Source organism: Babylonia areolata, chromosome 1 (assembly GCF_041734735.1).
Source record: "Babylonia areolata isolate BAREFJ2019XMU chromosome 1, ASM4173473v1, whole genome shotgun sequence".
Lineage (NCBI taxonomy): Eukaryota > Metazoa > Mollusca > Gastropoda > Neogastropoda > Buccinidae > Babylonia > Babylonia areolata.
Genome location: NC_134876.1, coordinates 75928505 through 75941717, shown reverse-complemented (window position 1 = coordinate 75941717; position 13213 = coordinate 75928505).

Sequence of the window (13213 nt, the reverse complement as noted above, 5' to 3'; positions counted from 1 at the left end):
TCGAGTATCAGAGGAAGAACGGAGCTGGCGAGACGGGGTATAGATATGGATGAGTTCAGAAAGATACTTGGGGCCAGATCCGTTGACTGCAGAAAAGGTCAGAGTGGATAGCTTATAGTCTATTCGATCAGAAACAGGCAACCAGTGGAGAGATGTGCTTTCTGCTCACAAGATTTACCAACGTGAAACCAGGCCTCAGAGACCCAGGCTGACACCGGCAGTATTCAACAGACACAGCAGCGCCAAGGGAATGAGACTTGACAAAGTTCCCCTCATTCGTTCCATGCCGGGCAAAAAGCACAATCACCTCAGGGTAAAAAAACCCAGTCAGGGCCGGAAAATACCGAATATTGATCGGTAAATAGCTTGCTGATGGCGATAGAACTTTTCCCTGTCTTTAACCCGTTCTGTTAACCACCTCGCCATGGGAGCTGGTGCCAGTCGGTGAATGTGCTCTTCCACTAAGTCCTTGTCAATAAGATTTCTCTCCGTCGAGTCCTTTCGGTAAGTCTCTGAAGATAGGAATTCTCTCCGTCGTGCACTTCCAGAGAGTGTCTATCAACAGGGAGGTCTCGCTAATGAGAACTTTCCTTCTGATTCCTCCCTCCCTACGGCGATATGTTTCTCGTGTCCAAGCCTTCACGGCCACTGTTCACCCTTCCCCCCACCCCTGGAGGCCGCGGTCAGTGTGCTTGATTGAAGACAGCCAACGAACTTCCTGTGTGCGTCGATGCCATTATCCGAAACTTCCAAATGAGCCGGCTACACGTTGATGGACCATCGAAGTATTGTCGACAGAGCAAGTGTACACCCATTGCGTTCACACTAGGCGTGTACAGGGCTGGCTCGATCTTTGCAACACTAACTCTCCTAGCGTTCAGAATTTCCCTATATGTACGCCAGTTTCAAAGAGTTATCAGCATTTTCAACGCTGCGCAAACATAACAAAGCTAAGATCTCTTGTGCAAACCAACTCTCAGGCGGTGATTAGTTCAAGACAGTTTCGAAATTTGAATTTTTCAATAAAGACTGTCCTGCTGTTGACAAAAAGATAGATCTATCATCATTCATTCATTCATTTCGAAAATGAGAGTTGGATTGAGGTGGGAGTGGGTTGATGTGGGTGAGGATGGGGGGAGGGGGTGGGGGGTGGGGGGAGAGAAAACATGAGAGAGACGAACCAAATTTGGTTTGACCGATCCGCAGGTCACGGTGCAGACAGATCATCAGTCACGCAGAAGAGGTCTCAATTTCAAGCGCCGGCTAGCTTGAAATTATCCGCCCTCCCCCACCCCGACATCCCCACACAGCTCCCCTTTTATTCAACAGAATCGTTCACCGCAGTCTTCTTGTGGCGCCCTTTCCCTTCTCTCTTTATCTGTGTGGATGGACTGACGACAGTCTGTTCAAGCCAGCTTTCAATTGTGTGTGTCGTCCCATCAATATTGCAGACACTGCTGGCAAGAAATCAATTCTGCGTTGAATCAGGTTGTCATCGATTCAAGGGTGTGTGAAAAGTTGGACATCAAATAGTAGCAGGACTGGGGTACCCTCCACGCTGTCCACCAGTCTCCGCGGTATTGATTTAACCCCTTGACTACTAACTCCTAACGAGTACGCTCGCCAATGAAAGGCTGTCATCTCACTGTGGTAAGACTGATATTACAGGTCAGTATGTCAGTTACTGTTCTTTATCAGGACTTCTGCCTCTTCGGATTGGAATACTTTTTGTCCAGCAAAATCAATTAACACTTTTGAAAAAAACCCAAAAAAACAAAAACGAAGTAATAGCTGCAGTTCAAACTTGAGTCACACTTATCTCAAGGCTCAGCACTGAAAGTGTCTACAGTTCACTTCTGTGTTTGGCGATGGGAAGCATTAAGCATCAGCATCTAAAGCTGTGTCTTTGTCGCGGATTTCCTGTCAACTGCAGCGTTTCTTTTAACTATGATTTCTCTTGCATCGTCCAGGGATTATACTCCTACTTTGCAGTGCGGTGTCATTTTTTCTTGGGGATTTAAACACGGTTGTAATATCTAATTGTCTTAATTTTTTTAAAAACTCACCTTTGTTTCTGACATGTATTAGGTAATTTTAAAAAAACAAAAAAACAAAAAAACTAACCTTTGTTTCCACTTTATTCATTTTGAAACTTTATATTTTATTCTATTATTATTATCATTATAATTAGTTGGGTTTTTTTTTTGCGAACAGCGTGTGCACTATTTCCTTCCTATTTCTTCCTCAAGTGCTCAGATATATTTAATTCATAGATGTATTTCTGATGACCAATAGATCCCTCCCTGCCTACCCATTTCCAGCTGCGGGTTTTGCTAAAGTGAAGGTGCCCGCTCTTCATTTGTCAACCAAGAACTGGTGGAAATCCCAACGAGCTCTTTGATTAAAGACACGGCGAAATGACTGTCGCTTGGTGATTGCCCGTACACGCTAACTTCCCCATTGGAGGAACCGTCTGATCACTTCTTCCTGGGAATTTATGCCCTGTTCTCAGATTTGCGCAACTTCCTCGGGCCGTGCGCTTTCTTGACTTGGCTTGCTGAATTACAGACTTTATTGATACATATAACCTACATCACCCGTGTTCATTTACTGACAAAAAGGAATGAGTAGGCTAAGCAGACAAAGAAACAAACAAAAATGAAAAGATAAGCAAATGAGTTCACATGATGAATAGATATATATAATTATCGTCACATCATACGGTGAAGCTGTTTCTAACTTGCTTACAATAAAACTAAACAATACGATGCGAACAAAACATTCATCCAGTTAAATAAATAAATAAATAAATAAATAGGTGAATGAATCGATGAATACTCCAACAAATCAATAAAACTAACTTCAAGGACACAGATAAGCGGATGAATAATTGAATATAAATGAATAGATAGATACATAGATAAATAAATAAATAAATGAAAAAATGAATAAATAAGTAAATGAATAGATGAATTAATAAGTAAATGAATAAACAAATGCAGACGATCGTATGACAGGACGGAGTCGTCTCTGTCCGATACACTGGTTAAGCTGAAAGAGAGAGAGAGAAAAAAAAAAGTAAGGTGCAGAGTGTCACGATCTGAACGTAATCGGAGCTCACTTGGTGATGTTCTTTTTTTTAATTTTTAAATCTGCTTTGAGACACATTTTGTCGGGTCACCTTCAAGGCTCCCTCAAGGATATTTTTGTCGACATCTTTCGTCCACGTTCAAGAAAAAAAGAAAAAAAAAAAGAACAAAAAAAGAACGATGAACAATTCAGACACCGTTAAGGAGATGAATTGTAATCGTGTGTGTGTGGAGAGGGGGTGGGGGTGGGGGTGGGGGTGGGGCAGGGAAGAGATGGGCGTAGGGGGAAGGGAGTGAGAGCGCACGTGTGTGTGTGTGTGTGTGTGTGTGTGTGTGTGTGTGTGTGTGTGTGTGTGAATGTGTTTATGTGCCCTCGTATATGTATGAGTGCGTACGCGTACACATGTGACTTAGCATGCATGCGTGAGTTTTTTTTTTTAATGTGTGTTTGTGTGTGCGAGTGTGAGTGTGTGTGTGTGCGTGCGTGCCTGTGTGCGTGCGTGTGTGTATGTGTATACACACACACACACACACACACACACACACACACACACACACAAGACTGTTTACGTTGCTTAACAATGTATGTCTGAACAAAAAATTCCTGGCTGTGATATGACCTCCGATCAACGTATTATTCTATTTCTAACATGTGTGGTGGGAGGGAAGACAGACAAATGAGGCTTCATGTAAAAACTGTTCAGCATGTAGCTAGCTTTTTTGTCTGCCTGACAGTGCGTGTGGATCGCCAAGCACGTGGTTTTGTTTCGGTCTTTTAGTATGGAAAGGATACCCTTAAGGTTCGCCATGTGCCCACACGTTCAGAAGATGAAAGAACTGGTTCCGACTCGTTAAAGATGGTTATGATAATCATATCCTTTTTTAATAGCTCGCGGAGCACGTGCTGAGTGTGACAGTGCGTGAACTAAGTGTCTGCGTGAAGTGAACGCATCAAAGTGAATTAAATCTATGTCAAGGTTAGTATGCACTTTCTTCTTCTCTGTCTCTCTGCGTGTAAAGCGCTAAGTGTTGAAGTCTGTGGCCGAAGATCGGCGCTAGGTAAGTATAAAACACAACAGCAGCAGCAACAACAGCAACACCAACAGCTACTACAGCTACTACAGCTACTACTACTACAACAACAGCTACTACTACTACTACTGACTTGACCGCATCATAAATATCTTTAATAATATCCAAGAAATACACTATAGACCAACACCATACTTGTTTCTTCACAGCACGCGTTTTCTGTGCTGTGCTGTGTTGTACTGTGCTGTGTTGTGCTGTGCTGTGCTGTGCTGTGCTGTACTGTACTGTGCTGTGTTGTGCTGTGCTGTGCTGTGCTGTGCTGTGCTGTACTGTGCTGTGTTGTACTGTGCTGTGTTGTGCTGTGCTGTGCTGTGCTGTGCTGTGCTGTGCTGTGCTGTACTGTGCTGTGTTGTGCTGTGCTGTGCTGTGTTGTGCTGTGCTGTGCTGTGTTGTGCTGTGCTGTGTTGTGCTGTGCTTTGCTGTGCTGTGCTGTACTGTGCTGTGCTGTGGCGATATTGTTACTAATGTGTTGTGCTGTGATGTCTTGAGCTGTGCTATGCAGCGCTGTGCTGCACTGTGCTGCACTGTGTTGTGCTATACTGTTGCGTGTTGCAATGTGTTGTGTTGCGTTGTGTTGTGCTGTTCTCTGTTGTGCTGAGCTGTGCTGTACTGTGCTGTACTGTGATGTACTGCACTGCATTGTACTGTACTGTATTGCAATGAATTGACTTGAAGTCGTGTGTATTGTGAATCAAGAGAGGTACTTCTCTTAATTGTTGTTTAACACTTTTGCTGCATTGTACTGTGCTGTATTACACAGTATTGTAATGTATTGTGCTTTACTGCACTGTACTTTACTACAATGCGCTGAACCATACAAGACTGCACTGCACCGCCCGTGCAATGCCATTGTTATGTGTAACGTTTCATTGCAATGGATTGCATTGCATTGAAATATATATAAACTGTAGTTCATTGCAATGAAGTGTAGATCACTATAAAATATTGTATTTCTTTGCTTTGCGTTTCGTTGCGTTGCGTCGCATTGCAAACTGTTCATCAGAGTGCCACGCAAACGATGGCATCACCCCCCCCCCCCCACACACACACACACACACACCTCCCTGTGTACACTCTTTGCCAACAAGGCAACTTGTCTGCCGGGACATTTGTATTGCACTGCATCGTGTTGCATCGTAATCTTATTGTATTGTCTTACCTTTTGTCACAACAGATTTCTCTGTGTGAAATTCGGGCTGGTCTCACCAGACCAGGGGGAGCGCGTCGCTTCAGTGCAGCACCACCAGTATTGTTTTCCATCTGCTGGTGTATTTGTTTTCCAGTCAAAGTGGACTGACTTTTCCCTTTAAAAAAAAGAATTGCCGTGAGTCCTTTTACGCGTGCGTTAAGTGCATGACACATAGATGACATCGGTTTATCGTCTCATCTGTTTAACTAAGCGTCCACACCACCACTCAAGGTCTAGTAGAGGGGAATAAGAAATAAACTGACCAGTGTGGGATTTGAACCCGCGCATTCATATTATTTCGTTTCCTATGCGGGATTAGCGTGTCCACTACACCACAACTCCACCCCTGTCATTTGTCCTGGATTGGCTTAGCGGGTCACCCGCACAACAGGGATCTGCACAAGGCACTTCCATGCATCCCACAAGGTGTTCCAACCACGTCATCGTACTCGGAGACTTCAACGCTAGAGCTGGCGGTGATGTTGAAGCCTGGAAAAGGTGTAGCGGGGGAGGCACGGGATGCAAGGCCGTGCAACGATAACGTTCGCCCGTTGTCTTCTTCCTCTTCTTCGTTTGTGGGCTGCAACTCCCACGTTCACTCGTATGTACACGAGGGGGCTTTTTACGTGTATGACCCGTTTTTACCCCGCCATGTAGGCAACCATACTCCGTTTTCGGGGGTGTGCATGCTGGGTATGCTCTTGTTTCCACATCCCGCCGAACACTGACATGGATTACAGGATCTTTAACGTGCGTATTTGATCTTCTGCTTGTGTATACACACGAAGGGGGTTCAGGCACAAGCAGGTCTGCACATATGTTGACCTGAGAGATCGGAAAAATCTCCACCCTTTAACCACCAGGTGCCGTTACCGAGATTCGAGCCAGGGACCCTCAGATTGAAAGTCCAACGGTTTAACCACTTGGCTATTGCGCCAGTCGTTCGCCCGTTGTAAATGACATTCTGCGCTGAACAAGAATTGGCCATCACCAACATAATTTTTTTTTCCAGCAGAGTAACTACATAACGGACTCACGATTCAAACACTGGCACCCACCTGATGACAAAACTTGTTCGCCAGCGAGATGTGAAGGATGTGTTTCACAACCAGAATGATTGTCAAGTGGCAGAGTGTCACACTGACCACTGAGCGTGTTGGGTTACGCTGCTGGTCAGGCATCTGCCGGCAGATGTAGTGTAGCGTATATGGATTTGTCCGAACGCAGTGACGCCTCCTTGAGCTACTGATACTGATACCACTTCCGTCTCGGCCGTTGCAAACTCAACACCCACTTCAAACACACAGGAGTCGAAAGACTAAACCCTTAAAACATTACTCAGTGTGTAGAGAAAAAAAAAAAAGAAAGAAAAAAGACAGAAAGAAAAAAAAAAGAGCAAAATATAAAGCCTGCTCTCAAACCTTGTACCATGAACCTGTTATATTGGGTCTTAGCCACGGGGCCCACACCAGTGCATTTTGGCGAGTGAAGCAGCAGGCAGACAGATGTGTGACACACATTGTTGGATCAGAACAGAAATGCCTGAAACCGATACAGCAAGCTGGTGTAGGATGCTTGGCGTTTTAATGCCGCGGATTGCCTTACACCGGCCAGGAGCATGTTTGTTTCCAAGTGTGTGTGTGTGTGTGTGTGTGTGTGTGTGTGTGTGTGTGTGTGTGTGCACGCATGTGTTTGGAGAGAGAGAGAGAGAGAGAGAGAGACAACGAGAGGCAGACAGACAGTCAGACAGACAGACAGAGAGAGAGAGAGAGAGAGAGAGAGAGACAGACAGACAGACAGACAGACAGAGAGAGAGAGACAGACAGACAGACAGAGAATGACAGAGAGACAGACAGAGAAGGACAGACAGAAAGACAGACAGACAGAGAGGGAGATGAATGAGAAACAAGAGAAAGTGACCGGTAGACAGTAACAGGAGACAACAGAGGGTGCAAGCGATCAGATTTAGCTCTGGCTAAAATCCCAAGGGCAATGTACGAGAAAGCAACAGAGAACGAATTGTTTTTCTTTTCAATGAGGAAAGTTGAATAAGGAAGGAATAGGAAAAACAAATAAAAAAAAACTCATCGCAGGAAAAAATACAAAAAAAAGGGTGGCGCTGTAGTGTAGCATGATAGGGTTTACGACAAATTAATTGAGTTTTGGGTTTTGTGTTCACACACACACACACACACACACACACACACACACACACACACACACACACACACATATATATATATATATACATACATACATACATACATACATAGATACACTTTGAGAGACAGACAGAAAAAAAACAACCCAGGGGTATAGATAGAGAACGAAGGAGAGAAAGAGAGCGACAGAGAAAGAGGGGGAGTAAAGAAAAAAGAGACAGAGACATAGACATGTTTTCTTCTTCTTCTTCTTCTGCGTTCGTGGGCTTCAACTCCCACGTTCACACGTATATACGCGAGTGGGCTTTTTACGTGTATGACCGTTTTTACCCCGCGATGTAGGCAGCCATGCTTGTGTATACACACGAAGGGGGTTCAGGCACTAGCAGGTCTGCACATACGTTGACCTGGGAGATCGTAAAAATCTCCACCCTTTACCCACCAGGCGCCGTCACCGTGATTCGAACCCGGGACCCTCAGATCGAAAGTCCAACGCTTTAATCATTCGGCTATGGCGCCCGTCATAGACATGTTTTCGATCCGTGTTCCTTTTTGGGGAATTCGACAATATCCCATTACAACCCCATAGTACAATGTCTAAAAGCCTTGATACTCGTATTTCAGCAACTGTTTCTGCTCGTAGTTTTTTGTTTTTGTTTTTGTGATGTGACTGTATATTGTTACGGAAACGTCACCGAACACCTTTGAGTGACACTTTCTCAGCTTCATTTGTTTATTGTATTAGTATTTTTTGTTCCGATTTTTGTTTGTTTCTTTGTTTTGTTTTTTGTTTGTTTCTTGTTTTTGTTTTGAAATGGACATAATTATATGCATTCGCAATATTTCAAATATATATATATATATATATATATATATGAACATCAGAAGTGGCACAAATTCGTACATTAAAAAGAAAGAACGCACTGCATTGAATTTGGAAGAAAAGAATGCATTGGATTCAGTTTGTTCCCTGAATATTGTTTCTTTTTTCACAATGGGATAATGAGAGAGAGAGAGAGAGAGAGAGAGAGAGAGAGAGAGAGAGAGAGAGAGAGAGAGAGAGAGTAAACATATAGGGATTCGATTCACACAGTAAAAAGGACATGTGGGAAAAGAATATGTACATGAGTATATGTAAATTATATATTCTATGAAAAAAAGAAGAAGAAGAATATAACTAAAATGAAAGGTAGCATGTTCACACATTCAAAGAAAATGAAGACATTAGTATTACTTCCAGTGTTAGCAAAAGTCATGCTCTCATTCACTTCCCCACTTTCTAAATCAGTTGCTGTGTATGCGTGCGTGCGTGCGTGTGTGTGTGCGTGCGTGCGTGGTGCGTGCATGCTTACTTACTTCCGTTTTTTTATTTTAAATCTATTTCATTTATTGATTATTATCAGTTAATTGATTAATATCAATAAAATATATCAGGCCTTGAGTGCATGCCAAAAGGTACCAACGACAGTGGAATCTTTTTCCACAGAATTTTGGCAGAGGACAGCACTTTTGTTGCCATGGGTTCGTTTTCAGTGCGCTAAGTGCGTGCTGCACACGGGACATCGATTTATCGTCTCATCCGAATGAATAGACACTAAGTCTGATTTTCAAGTCAAACTTGGGAGAAAGGACCAGAGCGGGATTCGAACCCAGACCCTCACGGACACCGAACTGGCAGACAAGCGTCTTAACCACCACTCTGCCACCTTGCTCCCTTGGTCACGTCCACCAAAGTGAAGTTTGAACCATGCTGTTGAGACATTATACTGTCTCTAAACTTAGAAAATCCGAGGACCGAGTCCTGTGCATTCACGCATTCAAGGACGTATAGTGGAGAACGTAAAATGGAAAATGGGTGGATGGCAGAGAGAGAGAGAGAGAGAGAGAGAGAGAGAGAGAGAGAGAGAGATATTCAAAAACTTTATTATCAAGGATAAAGATTTTAGGCATCGCCCAGTCTTCCAATCTGTCCTTGTGACAACAATAACAACATTAACGATAACGACGCAACAATAATAATTTTGTTAACACTGCTACATCTTCTGCTACTATAACGAAGAAGGATTACCATCACCATCATCATCATCATTAACATCTTAAAAAGTAATAAAACGAACGCATTCATACATTCATATCCATACACATGTACACACTCTCTCCACCCAACACACACACACACACACACACACACACACACACACAGACACACACACACACACATATATATATATATATATATATATATATATATATATACATACATATACATATACTTATGCACATACAGAGACATGACCGAAGTGAGAAACATATAGCGGACATAAATAGAACAGAGAAACACAACCTTAACATTGTACATATACAAAAGTGATTAATTTGCTGATGCAGATGTTACAGGTAGTTACATCCAAATTTACAGGCGAACAAGTAAAAACATTAAAGCACAAAGGTAGAAATAAAATAAATTCACTGCATGTAAAGGTATAGATACAAACGTTCCTTCACAAAAAAGCATGATTTTTTTGTCTTTTTTAGCTGGTAAAAAAGAAAAGCTTTGTGGGCCTATTGTTCGTGGAGCAGGAGTTCTCTCTGTGCTTGATTTGAAGGAACGTAATGAATCGCACGTCTTAATGAACGAAGGAAGAAAGTTCCAAACAGATGGTCCAAAAAATGCAAAGCTAGATTTGAGAGAGAGAGAGAGAGAGAGAGAGAGAGAGAGACACTCAGTGAGAGACAGACACAGACAGACAGACAGACAGACAGAGAGGGGTACAGAATGTGTGTAGGATGAGGAAACAGGACTGGGTTCAGAGACAATACAGTGACATGCACAGCACAATATAAGCACAGTAAGAACACTTTCATTGCGTGCTTATTCGTCATATGCCAGTTTCAGTTTCTTAACTCTCTCCATACGAACGGCGAAAGAGACGACGTTAACAGCGTTTCACCCCAATTACCATCATCAAAATATTGCAAGCGGAAGGCTCTTATACTGAAGACGTGAATGTTGACAAAGAATACCACATTTCTGACGACGGAAGCTAAAGGTTGGGTCATTCAGACACCCACTGGACATCCGAGGGGTCTGTGTAGAGGAGAAGAGAGGACTGGCCGTACTGAGTGAGTTAAAGGTGTCTAAGCGTGTACACTGATTCATATACGCTACACCCTATCAGTGCTGTAAAGAAGAAGAAGAAGAAGAAGAAGAAGAAGAAGAACAAAAAGGAATATATGCCTGACATTCGCATAAACCCGAGCCAACTTTATAGATTCATGTTCGCTACACCATATCAGTGCTGAAAAGAAGAAGAAGAAGAAGAAGAAGAAGAAGAAGAAGAAGAAGAAGAAGAAGAAGGGTACAGATGCTTGACATCCTGATGAGCCCAAGCCAGCTTTATAGTGTCCAGGATCCAGAGCATGCAATTCCGGTGTCACAGAGAACGAACGAATGCTGTGTTATTGAAGGAGCATTTTGATCGTTGTCTTGACGGGTCATCATTTTCTTCCATTTACTGCATGGAGTGTATGTCATTTTCTGAAGCAATATCCTGTTCTGCGGGCAGTTGCTGTGCGTTGGTCACTCTCTCTCTTTGTTTTCTGCATGTCTCTCTTTTTGTGTGTGTCTGCCTGTGAGTCTGTTTGTCTTTGTCTTTGTCTGTTCAGCCGTCTGTCTATCGTTCAGCCTGTTTACATGTTTTCATCTGCCTTTCTGTCTGTCTGTCTGCCTATATATCCGTCTGTCTGTCTGTCTGTCTGTTTCTGTATGTGTGTCTCTCTCTCACCCTGTCTGTCTGTCTGTTTCTGTCTCTCTGTCTCTGTCTGTCTGTCTGTCTGTCTGTCTGTCTGTCTGTCTGTCTGTCTCTCTCTCTCTCTGTCTCTCTCTCTCTCTGTCTCTCTCTCTCTCTCTCTCTCTCTCTCTCTCTCTCTCTCTCTCTCTCTCATATAACTCCGAAACAAGCATACCATCTGAGCGTAAACAAGATGACAAATTACCGCAATGTCGTCACTTTCTGAGAAATGTTACAAATGTAACTTGTCATTGCTTTGGCATTTGTGGGTTTTCAGATGTTGGGTAAATGGTGGGGGTTGGGGTAGTGAACACTTTTCTTATGTTATTCAGGCTATATAAACAAAAGCGAACGGGAATAACAGGTATAGAACTATGCCTATTAAGATCAGTACATCCCGACAAATACTGGTGTTACTATTGACATATTTGGATGTAAATGAACTGAAAGGAAACCAGCGTTATCGATGTGGTTTTGAAAGATTATGTGCAAGCTGTCGTATATATCAGGCCGAATCACATGCATTAATAACAGCGTTTCCATTGTATGGCGGTTTAATTAAGAAAGAGATACTTGTACAAGCACATGTAGCTTGTCAAAAGTCCTTTGTTATCTAGTCTGTTACAAAATGAGAAATGTGCTGTGACCAGGGATGTTGCCTTGTTAATTTCTACGCATTAATTAAGACAACTGGAGCGGAACTGCCAGATCTCTCTCTCTCTTTCTCTCTCTGTGTGTGTGTGTGTGTGTGTGTGTGTGTGTGTGTGTGTGTGTATGTTTCTCAGAGAACTTGTTGGTTTGTATTTTATATTTGGTTTGTTCTTCCTGCTTTATTGGCAGTGAGACGTCAGTGCAGTATGCACACAATGTAGGCCAGTGCAAGTCAGTGACCTTATACTGAAATTCCGGATTTCTCTCTCACACAAACACTTACGCACACACACACACCGATGCCTACACAGGAAAAAAAACCCCACACAGACAGACAGACTGACTGACTGACAGACAGACACACACACACACAGACAACAGACACAGACAGACAGACAGACAGACAGACAGACACACACACAGACACACACACACACACACACACACACACACACACACACACACACACACACACACACACACATTCCATTCCACTAGTGAGTTCCAGACAGAATATCTCTTCAAATCTCGTTTCAAACTGTGTCAGCTTTTTTCTTCTCAACCAGAAACTAGGTCATCGCATAGAAACATTAACGTCTCCACTTAAAAGGGAACCATTATCATGTGGCACAGATGCTGGTTACCTGGCTTGCATCATATCTCTGTGTCTCTGTCTCTCTGTGTCTCTGTCTCTCTCTCTCTGTGGCTATCGAACACCGAACATAGAGGCGCAACCCCACACCAGCACACAGCTTACAGGCAAGCATTTGATGCCCAGACACAGTCACGGCGTTTTTTCTTTATCATGCTCCATTGATAATCTTCAAAGTGGCAGACTGCTCTACAGACTGCCAGATGTATTCACAGATCGCGGCATTTTCTGGTCTGTGGTTTTTTCCTGGGTGCATGTCGTGCGCGCGCGTGTGTGTGTGTGTGTTTGTGCACGAATGTGTGTGTGTGTGTGTGTGTGTGTGTGTGTGTGTGTGTGTGTGTGTGTGTGTGTGTCTGTGTGTGTGTGTTTGTCTGTGTGTTGTGTGTGTGTGTGTGTTTGCATATGTGTGTGTTTGTATGTGTGTGTGTGTGTGTGTGTGTGTGTGTGTGTGTGTGTGTGTGTGTGTGTGTGTGTGTGTGTGTTTCATGTTTGCGCAGACACAGACACATACAAACAAACACAGACAGAGACACAGACACCACACCACGCCAAACAAACTCACACAAATACTCGTGAAGTATTTCACC